Here is a 13,515-nt window from a genome sequence, read left to right on the forward strand (position 1 = left end):
GTGAAAGAGAAAAAGTAAGAAACTATTTCAGTGTTTCTTCTCCCTTACATTTGCAGACTCTTTAATTGAGTGCTATGTTCTAAGAACTCTAAAGCTGCCCAGCAGAATGTTATGAGAAAGATACATTTAAGTTGTTAAGAATTATGACCTTAAATTCTATGTGGGCTCAAGAATCAAGACCAAAACTGAAAAGCTTATCCAAACATCTCAGTGTGCCATCCCTGTAGAAACTGAACATATTCCAGGATGGTGTGTTACTGGGTTTCTCATTTAAGGAATAGCATTGAGAGAGACTCAGAAGGAGAGTTTTGTTCACAGCTGTAATCTCAGCATGTTGAATAGAGCCTGTTGTTGAATTAAAAAAAAAAAAAACTTCAACCAAGACTCACACTAGCAATAATTCCGTAACTCGATAATTTTACATTCTGGTCATTTCACAATGTTTCTGGAAGATTTCCACAACTTTTCTAACCTCCTTTGAAAAAACAAGTTCAAAATATTCAAATCTTTCTTGAAACAAAGATCTCAAAATGATAAATTATAGACTAAATGTGACCCCAAGGTGTATGTAAATTGGAGCCGCCAACCTATTAAATTTAGTAGCATTCATTTACAAATCTAGACTTCCACATTTTCTAGAAAAAAATTGAGAGATTTAGTAACAGTGGGCCTATATTCTTGAAAGACAGCAACTTAATGGACCTGATGGTCAGCTGAGCATCCTAGGGCATTTATCATAAAGTTTGCATCATTATTTTTCATTCTGAGTTCAAAAAACATTCTTCTACATCCTGTTTATTTTGTTATGTGCTTACACCATGGATCCCTAACCATAGACAAAATGTAATATATATCATCTATTGATTTTTCTCCCATCCACTCACATCTCTCCGTTATATAATTGGTTTTTGAAGGCAGCTGAGTCATCAACCATTATCATGAAAACTTTCAAAGTCAAATTAGGCTGCAGCAGGCCAGAACAACCACTAGATGGAGACCATGTGGCCACAGCCAAGTTGGTCTACAAACAAGTTTTATATAATCAATAGTGCAAATTTCTTTTTCAGTAGTTTCCAGGGATAAATGTCATTCTGGTAAAATTTTTCATTGTAACCTGTAAACCTAAGTATACTATGTATGAGAAAATGTGGGGGAAATATATCATAGGCACTCAAGTGCTATTGAAACTTCAACACAAAGCCTATTCAATACAGCTATTATGGGGTTCACCTGGTTATTACTTTCAGATGGAAAATTATCAAAGAGAAAAAATATTTTTTCGTTAGATGACATGATCTTATCTTACCATATATGCTGAGTATAGATTTATAATTTCTATTATTATCAAAAAGGAAAACACTTCAACACATAGTCGAAATATATAGTTATAATCCTTAATTTTCTAACTGAAGAAAAGTTAAATAATGTGCCAGTCACCCAAATCATGGTCTTCTTTGTACATTTTTAATTTTTAAACAAATTTATAAAGAAATTAATGGTTTTATACAAGTAAAGACCACTAAAATTGACTGTCAATCTAAAATCATGGGTGATACAAATTCCACATAATAATGGCCAGCTAGCATGAGACCGCCACTCTGCTAACGTCAGGATTACTAAGTTGTAAAGGCTTAGTAAAGAAACCAAAAAATTAATGTATATATTTATGTAAATATAAGAATGTATTTGATTCTTCCCACTAGAAATTATATGCACTATTTTGGTACTAATTTAAAGCCATTTTAATACTAATACCCTATTTCCCCGGTGTGCTCCCAAAGAGGCGCTAGGTCTTATTTTCAGGGGACGTCTTATCTTTCCTGTGGAGGATGTCTTATTTTCAGGAAAACAGGGTACCAATACTAATATTTTGTCACTGATTCAATTTACATACCATCTGTTACAGCTCCTACACTAAGATCAAGTCCTCAGGTATAAAAATAAGGAAGACATGGTTGGTCCTTAAACCAAATAAATTTGGAGTCTCAGAAGAAAAGAGAATCATATGTATGAATAAAAATGGTAAACTAAGAAAATACAACAACAGAAATTTATATAATGTAAAATGGTATACACCTATGTTTGGTTTATATACAATATATATAATATACAGGGTGTCCATAAAGTTTGTGTGCCGTGTAAAATAGCATTAGATAATATGTCATTTTAAATTTCAGAGTTACAAAATGAAAGCATATTGATATAAATAATGAAAAATAAAGTAATAAAACTTTCTATATTATTTCTAGAAAATCTTCATTCAAAAGCAATCTTTGGCTTAGTACAAATGATTTTATAACCCAATGCCCATGGCACAAATATAAAATGTAGCCATAATTGACCAAAGGTCATGTTCTAAGGAGTAAATTAGCACCTGCTTCACAAATAACAAGGGTTCCCGCCCAAGGAAAATCATGCTTGCATGAAAAAGATAGTGTTGGTGTCCAAATTATAGTAAAAAGACAGCAATCATGGGTCACCTCAGGGCCCTTTCAGAGAAAAACATATGAGGGTGGCGCCTGTGGCTCAAAGGAGGAGGGCGCTGGCCCCATATACTGGAGGTGGCAGATTCAAACCCAGCCCCAGTCAAAAACTGCAAAAAAAAAAAAAAAAAAAAGAAAAGAAAACATATGAGAGAAAATACAAAGGAAGACATATTTTAGGTACAAAAATACCAAACTCTAGACTAATTAATAACAAAAAAACAAAACGAATATAGAGGACAGCTATAATATTTGAGGAAACATTTTATTAAAATTGGAAATAAATGACATGCTCTTGAGAATATTTAGAATTTCCCATAAAATGAGATGTCTACAATACTTGCATTTTACTTTTAAACAAGTTGAATTAATCATACATCTATATATACATAGACAAACATTATTTTTATTTATTTTACTTGTACACACACACAAAGCCATTGAAAAGATTAAAACTTTAAAACGTAACTTATTACTTTAGCCATACATTAATTGTGAGTTCAGAAAAGTATCTGTGAAAACAATCAGTTATTCTAAAACTGCATATAAGGCCTGATACTAAAACTGTATTTTGAAAGAGAATCTTTCAGGAATGTATTTTCATATAACATAAACTTCTAGAAATATAATTTTTTAAGACAGTTACACTTTATTAGATACAGCATAGAAATAATTCTCATGTAAGTACTATACTGTACTAAATTTAATTGTGAGATAAGACTCTTAAAATCAGGAAAATAGAGATGTGATTAAAAGAAGAAAAATCTTTCTTTAAAAGATAAAAACATATGATTTATATTCACTATTAAAATTTATTATTATTATTTTAAAAACGTAAGAATATTTATTTTATATTTAGGGATGTTTTGGAAGGAGAGATATAAAATGTTATCTTATGTTCAGAATATTTATCAGACAATGGTCTACAAAAGACTGACTAGCACATTTCTTCTTAAATCATTTTCTCCAAACGAAGGCAGGAATATGGTTACTGAGAATAATCATTTTTCTTTTTATCAGTTTCTCCATAGGTGAGTTTCAATCCTTATTGAGTCATTTTCATTCTCAAGCAAAGTGCAATGGAGAATGATTTAATCCTTTTAGTTCAAGCTCAAAATAACCACAATTTCAATAATCCTTTTGCTTACAACACTAATGTGATTTTCAGGCTATATTTCACAGCAAATTAGTTTAATCCTATTTTTCTCTATGTTCGCTTGCATTCTTGATAAAGAATATTCTCTTCCATTTCCTTAATGTTCATATGTTGAGATTTACAAGTAGGTCATCCTAATAAAGAATATCTTGTTATTTTTAAGACAGTATTTCTATGTAACAGGTCATGCATGGTTCACGGAGAAAATAATCCTGTATCAGGAAGTCCAGAGTCTTTTCCAAAGAATTGAAAGGTAATTGGTGTCTATCATTAACACACAACATAACTACAGCTCATGTAGTAAAAAGGGAAAGAAAATATACAACGAAGAATAATTGATACATTGCCGCCACTTTTATTATGTTAACATCTTTACACTCTAGGCCTTAATAATTAGATAATTATGACTTCCTTCTGCTTCTCCTTACTTGACAATTTTTGCCAAAAATCTCTAATCCTCATTAAATATGCCATTTAGCTGAGAAAGTAAAGGCAGTTCAGAATGAAAAGAGCAAGTTGAAGGGTGAAGATGGACCAGAAAAGTGTGGATCAATATCAGACAGCACGCCAAGCACTGTTAAGTTTAGGCTTATGCTAAGAACTGGGTGTAATAATTGAAAAGCATTAAGTCTCCCTTAGAAGTAGGCACTTTTCATATTCTCAAAATGTAAAGATGATTGCATGAACTAGGGTTGTGACAATTGGGATAAAAATAATGATTTCATTTGAGAAATATTTAGCATAAAATGCATAGAAACTGATGATTGGTGGATGCAGAAAAGTAGGAGGAAGGGAAGTTTAAGAACAGGTCCACATTTTTGGGTTTAGTAACCAGCTGGGACATAATGCCATTCACAAAGTTGGAAAACACAAGAAGAAAAGTGATTGGGGATGTTTAAATGTGATATGCTAATGAGACAACCATGTGTAGATTAGATACTCAGCAGTCCCATTCATCATCTCTCCGCCAGGAGAAATATGGAGGGTGGTGATAGAGAACTGAGAATGGCCAGGGCTGTCACTGGGAGTAACCGTCACATACCTTGTCAATCAAAGGCCACTGAAGCAGACGTGATCACCAAGGGAGGAGTACAAAGTAAAAAGAGAAAGTGGTCTGGAAGAGGTATCTAGTGGAAAGAGACAGGCAGAGAAAGTACCACTTAGGGAGAATTAGATACAATGGCCAGTGAGAAAGAAGGAAAATGAGGGTGGTATGGTACAGCAGAAGTTACGGGAAGACTGTCGGAGCATATTAGATGTGACAAAGAGATGGGGTAAAATACTGTATCAATAATATTATTAACTACTTTAGCTAACGCAATTTCAGAAGCACTAGCATATTTAAGATGGTTTGAAGAAGTCTGTGTTAAGGAAATAAGAAAAGACAGATCATTGCAATATTAACCAGTGGAGGAAAATATATAGGCCACTAGCTAGCAGCAGAAAGGCCTCAACACGGTTTTAAGAGAAAGAACCAGCAATGATACTGTTATAAGAGAAGCTAATACAATAAGCACCCTAAAGAGACTTGAGGGAATGGCTTCATCATGGCAAAAAATGATTAGCCTCCATTGTAAAAGGAAGGGCAGAGAAAACAATGGATGCGGACACAGGCAAGTCTTTAGGTTTAGTACCAGAATGTTACCATCGTGATGCTTGGGTTTGAGTCAATATTCTACATTAAGATCAAGGCATAGAGGAAAGAAGATCTCACAGATTTAAAATAGCCTTTGGAGGGCAGAGGAAAAACATATTAGAGTTTCTAAATACTAAAGAAAAAATAATTAAATGTGAACACGGAGTTCTCAGTGAACACTGAGCACCATAAATTAATATTAAACCCATATTTGTAGTTGTGTGATTTTTTTGTCTAACAGGATACAACGTATTGAGTACAGAAATAAAGATGGTGAAGAATCAGATCAATCCAGGTGTGGAGTTTTGCCATGAAGGTAAGATGGAGCACCAAGGTGCACGAGGTGATGATATTGGTAAGAGAAGAATCGTATGGTTATATTAAATCTAACCAGGCACTCCATCCATGTAAACATGAAAGAAGTAAAGTCCTAAATTCTCCATCTCTTTTTAAAGCTGCATAATATTCCATGGTGTAGATAAACCACAATTTATTAATCCATTCATGAGTCAATGGGCACTTGGGCTTCTTCCATGACTTAGCAATGATGAATTGGGCTGCAATAAACATTCTGGTGCAAAGTGCATGGAGGGTAATTGGTGGGACTACACCTACAGTGCATTTTAAAAGGGTACATGTTAAATCTACTAAGAATAGAATATAAATATCTTAACACAATAACTAAGGAAATGCAGTGAAGGCTATGTCAGTTTGATAAAAGTAATTCAAATTGTATATAAAACCAGCACATTGTACCCCATAATTGCATTAATATACAAGCTATGATTTAATAAAAAAAATAGAATAAAATAAAAACCTAACCAGAGCGGGCACAGTGGCTCAGGCCTGTAATCCTAGCACTCTGGGAGGCTGAGGCAGGAGGACACTTTGAGACAAGGAGTTCAAGACCAGCCTGAGCAAGAGCCAGGCTCTGTCTCTCCTTTAAAAATGTGCAAAAATAAGGCTGACATTGTGGTAGGTACTCGTGGTCCCAACTCTCAGAAAGCTAAGAAAGGAGGATTGCTTGAACCCAGAAGTTTGACGTTCCTGTGAGCTAGCCTAGACCATGGCACTCTAGCCTGGGCAACAGAGAGAGACTCTGATAAAATTTATATATATATCACGGAAAACAGAAAGGTGAAGACAGAAGGAACTCTTAGGTAGTAACTACCCAGCATCAAACCATTTAATCCTGCAATATTTAAAATGGTTATTGTATCTAAAAATGCAAACTGCCTAAAAATGCGAGGGGGTTGGGGCTGTGCAAGAACATCAGAGATTTAAAAAAGACATCTAAAAGTTATGAACTCTAATTTGCATATATATATATATATATATATTCTCTACCCTTTCTCCACCTTTCAACCACCAAAAAAAAGCCAAACTTGAGGATTCCCTTGTGTCCCTGTGTCCAGCTTAATCCTCACAAAATCCTCTTCTGTCCCTGGGAAATATTATTTACTATGTCCCCCTTTCCCTCCACTGCTCACCCCAGCACTGTTCATCCCACCTCAACCAATCTCCAATCGAATCTGCTTTTCTCCAGCAGATTTCCAGTAATTTTTAAGTTGAATTCATTTTACCTCTTTTCTTTAATTATGAGCCCTACAACAATATTGATTTTACTATTTTTCACTGCTAATGTATAGCTACATTTCAGCCACATTATGTGTTAACCAGTGTGGTGACTAGATTGGAATGCAAACACCACTCAGAAAGTTACCATTTATAGATATAGAGAGAAATACAGCACATATATAGCTCAATTCAAAGTTGATTATTTTCTGTATGTTTCCTAGGGTGTTTCTATAAAGAATATTCCAAGTCCTAAAACAAGCTTTATTACAATATTTAAAACATAATCTACCTGCATTAAAATGAAACACAAAATTCAATTATTAGAGAAGTCAATAATTAATTATTATTAATTATCAATAATTTGACAATTATTCATTCATGTAACTGTATATGGTATTTTGAAACATCTAGCATAATTTTGTAACTAATATGCAAACATCTAAATTTAGGTTTCAAAAGGTACAGAGTCTACTATACTCTATTAAAATAAAGAGTACTTGATTCAACACAAATATTTATGTAAATCATCTAGAAAAGGTTAGATTTCATCAATAAACATAAAGGCTATGATAGTAACAACTGAATTATTTACACAATAATAAACATGGGAAACAGTTATTTTATTTATTAGAATGCAATACTTTATTTTTTTTTTAATTTCAGGCTAATGTGAGCATGCAAACAACCAAATCACAATATTTCAATTTGTTAGGTAGAGTCCCTCTTGTAGTTATGCCATGTACCCAAAAGCGTGCCATTCACTCTTACACTGTGCCCATTCAGTGGTAGTACCCCAAATGTCCCTTCCCCCCAGTTTGAATTGAAATGAGTTTTCCTCCTATGTAGGCGTGAATTAGATCATCTACTGGCTTCATATTAGTATTGAGTATATTGGATATTTGCTTTTCCATTCTTGTGATACTTAACTGAGAAAAGAATGTGTTTCAACTCCATCCAGGTTAATACGAAAGATGTGACGTCACTATCTCTTTTATGGTTGGAAGTCCACAGTGATCAAAACAGCCTGGTATTAGCACAAAAATAGAGACATGGAAATTTGGAACAGAATAGAAAACTAAGAGATGAATCCGGTCTGTAGTTGCCATCTGATCTTTGACATATCCAAGAAAAGCATACACTGCACAAAGGAATCTCTATTTAATAAATGGTGCTGGGAGAAATGGATAACCACATGTAAAAGACGAAACTAGACCTGCACCTTTCACCACTCACAAAAATTGATTCAACATGGATAAAATATTTAAATCTAAGGCATGGAACAATAAAATTCCTAGAAGAAAGTGTTGGAAAAACTCTTGAAGATGTCAGCCTGGGAAAGATTTTATGAAGACTTCCAAGGCAATTACAACAACAACAAAAATCAACAAATGGGACTTAATTAAACTGAAAAGTTTCTGCAAAACCAAGGACACAGCAATAAAAGCTAATAGACAACTTTCAGAATGGGAAAAGGCATTGGCATATTATGAATCTGACGAAGGCTTCATAACTAGGATCTATAGAGAACTCAAACTAATCAACCAAAAAAGAGCTAACAATCCCATCTATCATGGGCAAGAGATTTGAACAGAAACTTCTCTGATGAAGACAGGTGCATGGCCTACAAACACATGTAAAAATGCTCATCATCTTTAAATATCAGAGAAATGCAAATCAAAACCACCCTGAGATATCACCTAACTCCAGTAAGATTAGCCCACATTACAAAATCCCAAAGTTGCAGATATTGGCACAGATGTGGAGAGAGGGGAACACTTTTACACCGTTGGTGGGACTGCAAACTAATACAGCCTTTTTGGAAAGAAGTATGGAGAATCCTCAAAGAACTCAAATCATACCTCCCATTTGAACCTTCAATCCCATTACTACCCAGAAGAAAAAAAAAGTCCTTTTATCATAGGACATTTGCACTAGATTGTTTATCACAGCTCAATATACATCTGCCAGGATGTGAAAACAACCTAAATGCCCATCAACTCAGGAATGGATGAAACAGTTATTTTAAACAATAACTAGCTTGGTGGGGTGGCTCACATCTGTAATTCTAGCACTTTGAGAAACAAGGCTGGAAGATCACTTGAGGCCAAGAGTTTGAGACCAGCCAAGCAAATTTGTGAGACTCTATCTCTATGGAAAAAAAAAAAACTGAAAGAAAGAAAAAGAAAAATATGCAGGGTGTGGTGGTGCACACCTGTAGGCCCAGCTATACTGGATGCTGAAACAGGGGGACTGTTTGAACCCAGTAGTTCAAGGTTGTAGTGAAATGTAATGATGTTACTACACTCAAGCCTGGGCCAATAGGGTAAGCCCTGTCTCAAAAAAAAAAAAAACACAGTAAGTTTGGCTGTTATTGCATTAAACAGGTAATGGAGAATAGTTTTAAAGTTATATTCATTTAGCCTGTCAATTAAGGCCAGATGTTTTTTCTTCTTGATTTAATAAATTATTTAGTGGATGTTTCTCAAACTGGATTCTAGAAATATTCTCAGGGTTCATAAGTTCTCAATGAGAAGTTTTTAACTTTGTGTTTTCCCTTTGATGATAATTTTTAAAAACTGATATAGCCTATTCTGGTTTATCTGAGCACTCATCCAATTTTACTATGTTTATTTGTGTTTATTTTTATAATCTCGTGCATATTAACCAAAAGCTAGATAATTTCATGATACATGAAAAGCTCTGTGTGATACTATTCAGTTACTATTGTGTGATAAGAGAACTCAGTTCAAAATATGTATCACAGCATCATACATATTTTGTAATCAGTCATTCAGTTAACATCATTCACTATATTAAATTCACATCGTCTATTTGGTCTGTTTTGCTTTGCAGTTTTGATTTTCTTGTGCTATAACTCAAATTTGACTCTATATATGTGCTGACCTTTACACAGAAGATAGAAAGGCCTAGCTTAATTGTTAATTGTTACAACAAAAACAGTTTAAGCCAATACCAAAAGTATGTAAGGATATTTTCTTTATAAAGTGTTCACATGCCCCACAATTTTGAGGAAAAAAATAGTAAATTATTTTCTTAGATTTTTTTTTCATTTTGCTCTTAAAGAATGGCAAATGTAATCAAAGCAAAAGACGTCAACGGGAACTCTGCGTCATTTAGATCAATTCTACACTGATTTTTAATCACAAGTTTAATTAAACAAATACCCCTGGAATTTATACAGACAGTACATAAAACATGACAAATTGCAGCCGCCCTTGCCCGCATTGGGCTGTGTTTCTGTTAACCTTTATGGTTTTGTTGGTCAATACATCCCCAAAGCCAATCAATGTATGTGAAAGGCTCCCAGAGAACTTGCTAATAAATGTCCACGAGCAGTACAAGGACATGAGATCATTGCGATTTGGGGGATATTTTCCAATAACATCTATACCACTCAACCACAAAAGCTGTACATATTTTTTAAAGGAAGAAAAATATTATGCATACACTAGCAATTAATAACAAATCACATATACCAATAAGTATATCACCTTTCTTGTAAAAACTGCATATAATAAGGTTCATATTATTTAGCTAGCTTTGTAATACAAAGGAAATGCTTGTAGGTCAAATATAGTATGAGAAATACAAAATCAATATCCCCATGATCTTTAATCTTGACAATAATCCTAGTGAATGTAACATTTCATTGATTTATTCCAATTTATTTTACTTAACTGTGTCTCTCCAGGGTGCATGAATGTGAGCATAAAACTTTCAAATAAATTAAATTAACTTTAATTGCATGATTTTCTATACTTATATATTTATCTATTTTAAAAAGCTTAATACATGTATGAAAAATACTTTGTTTCTATACTCAAAATATAATTCTATCCTTATAACATGATTTACATCACTTCAGCCACTCACTGTCTTTCAATCTGTGTTAATTGGTTTTACCCTCTACACGTTATAAAAATTATGCTAGGTCAAATGATTTTATAGTTTCATCTGTAAGTTACTAAAAGTCAGAAACTGAAAATTGTTGATGCATTCAGCTCTCCTTACTTCGAAGTAACAGAGATAGGTGCTAATCAACAGATTAAAGAATAATTGTTACCAACTCTTCTCACTGCCACTTGTAGGGACATATTTTTCTTCTATTTTGTTTATTCTTCAACAATCTTTCTATTTTGCTTCCCACTTAATTCATCTTGTTGGCCTGGAACGTAGGCCTAGGACAAAGGCAGTCAGTTTTTTTCCAGAATGCACAGCTTCATTTTTATTTCTATCAAATCCAACCCTTGGATATATTTTCTGCAGACCTTCAAAAGACACCTGTGCACATATTTCTCTTTTTACATCACACGGTTTATGCATCATTCCCACAGTGAATCCTTCTCTGAACTGATGGGGTCAGCTTGGTCCCTTCCTCTGTGTGCTACAAATGCACAAGGTTTTGTTGTTACTTTATCGTACCAAATTCAATTGCTTTGTGTTTTTCCCACCAGGTAAGCTAAGAACTCCTTAAATGCGGGAACCATATCTTATTTACCTGATGACCCCTCTGCCTAGTGCAATACATGACACACAAAAAGGAGTCAACACGCGTGTGAGGAATACATCACTGACAGTATCCTTGTTCTTAGAACCCACCATTTCCAGCTGTTATTTGTTGCACTGGGCTCATTACACATTGACATTAGCAGGCTATAATTATTTACATGTAAGATCTAGCATCTATTTTGCCTATGAAATGAAAGAGTATTAGTGGCAGGAACTTCTAATTGCCCATCAAGATCCATCTACTTACAATATATTTCCCAGCCTTCTTTGCACCTAATGGCCAAAAGGGAGACCACGGAGCACGGAGACCACCTGTGATATGGCTGGGTACAGATATTAAAACAGAGCTCGTGTGTTTCTCTGCATCCTCCTCCACTTTCTCAAGGGTTGTTACTAAGTGCTTTTGCCTCGGTTTCAATGATGCAGATGGGAGCAATTAACTAGAGGATGAAAGTAAAATAAGATTTAATAATCCTGGGTCTTGCCAAATAGAACCTCATCATTTTTGGATTATTGTATAAGAGAAATGCATTTTTAAAATTTTAAGCCACTATATTATTGTAGATCTTTATTTTAAATTAGCCTTAGACCAATATTTGAAGAGATGGGGTGCGAGCGATACCCTATCAATTATTACGTAAACTTTTAATAAAGAAAATCATTCAAATGCTTTCTATGTAACTACAGATAACAAATATGCTGTATATATACTATATATTTACATAACCTAAGTGAAAGAGAACTAAAGTACAACAAATAATGTTCTTTTCCTAGGATTCTACTTGAAAATTAAACAGGAACAATTTTAGAGTACTGTAAAAAAGACCTGGACAGATGGGGAGCAAGCACGGCATATACAGGTGGCTGCTGCACAAAAGGCTCAGTAAGACGTTTTCCAACTCACTGAGTCTAGCCAGAGATCCGAGATAAGGCAAGGATGTGGAGTAGCTTTTAGAATTCTATGGCACGGACTATCCTCTCTTCCTTTCCTACATGCAAGCAAGTGCTGCTATTCTAAGGGGACTTAAGATAAGGGACACTAATTCATTTACCATCTCTCTCTTCCCAATCATGCCCACAATAGTATGTTCTTTGCAAAAGCCAAAGTGATTTTGTTAACAATATGAAGCTTCCCATTATACTTGGACTGAAATGCCGTCTTGACGGGGAGTGGGGGGCCTGTGGAGTCCTACTTGATCTGACTTCTGGACATTCCCCTAACCCTGCCTTCCACCACTGTCCTTTCAGAGTTAGCCCCCACCCCACCACCACCCCACCTCTCCGGGTGCTCCACAACTACCCTTGCTTCAGGCCCCCTGCCTCGTAAGATTTCCTCTTAACTCTTCCCCACGGTTCCACCCACTCTTTATTTGGGTCTGTGCTCAAATGTCATTTCTTTCAGTGATTAATATTTTCCCTAACAAACCTATCAAAAATGGCAACCCAAGTCCCTCTCTAGCCTTTTATTTTTCTCCATTTATGTGAAGAAATTACATTGTACTATCTTCTTACTCGTATCTTCCCAACTAGAGTACAAGTTTCCTGTGGACAAAGATTATGTCATTTACTACTGGAACCCACAGTCACTCTGTTAGTCCCATAGTCTCTCTCTATATAGAGACCCATAGTCAGTCTCTTTCTCTCTATATACATATATATATATCAGCTGTCCTACAAATATATTTTAAGTAAATAAATTTGATTCTGTCACCATTCAAAGAAAATAAATTCAAAACAGAGGGCCTACTCATCTTGTTGAGTTAGCTTTCTCAAGGCCTGAATTTAGCAATCCTGAAGATAATACAAATTTATGGGCTCATCAATGAATGATAAAAATAAGTTCATTAATCAAATGTAAGAATTAAAAACTCAGACCTGATTTCCTAGTTTCTAAGATGGCAAAGTAAGGAAAAGATTTAAAGGGCTTTAAATGGGACAGAATATATAGATCTTCAAACTCTGAAAATGCACTTAAACAGAGAAGATTCTCATCCCATTAAAAAATAAAAATTCCTAATGTAAAAAAGAAAAATGACAGCGTGGAGAGGACAATGATATTTTTGGAAATAATTATTTCTCTTTGACAAGGATCAGATTTCCTTTTTTATAACTGAATTAGTGAATGTTCTAGT

At 34.5% G+C, this 13,515-nt stretch overlaps 1 protein-coding gene across 9 annotated transcripts in view; it reads right to left on the reverse strand.

The window, feature by feature from the left end:
- Positions 1 to 13,515, reverse strand: part of ACSS3 (acyl-CoA synthetase short chain family member 3) — a 262,694-nt gene that overhangs the window by 121,178 nt on the left and 128,001 nt on the right. The window contains exon 1 of one of the 9 annotated variants that reach the window (XM_053585750.1): positions 11,631 to 11,651. The exons of the other annotated variants lie outside the window; for them this stretch is intronic. The gene's annotated coding sequence lies outside the window, so the exon portion shown is untranslated. Of the gene's footprint in view, positions 1 to 11,630; positions 11,652 to 13,515 lie in introns of those variants that run through there. 9 annotated transcript variants of the gene reach the window in all.

Source organism: Nycticebus coucang, chromosome 3, assembly GCF_027406575.1.
Source record: "Nycticebus coucang isolate mNycCou1 chromosome 3, mNycCou1.pri, whole genome shotgun sequence".
NCBI classification, from domain to species: Eukaryota; Metazoa; Chordata; class Mammalia; order Primates; family Lorisidae; genus Nycticebus; species Nycticebus coucang.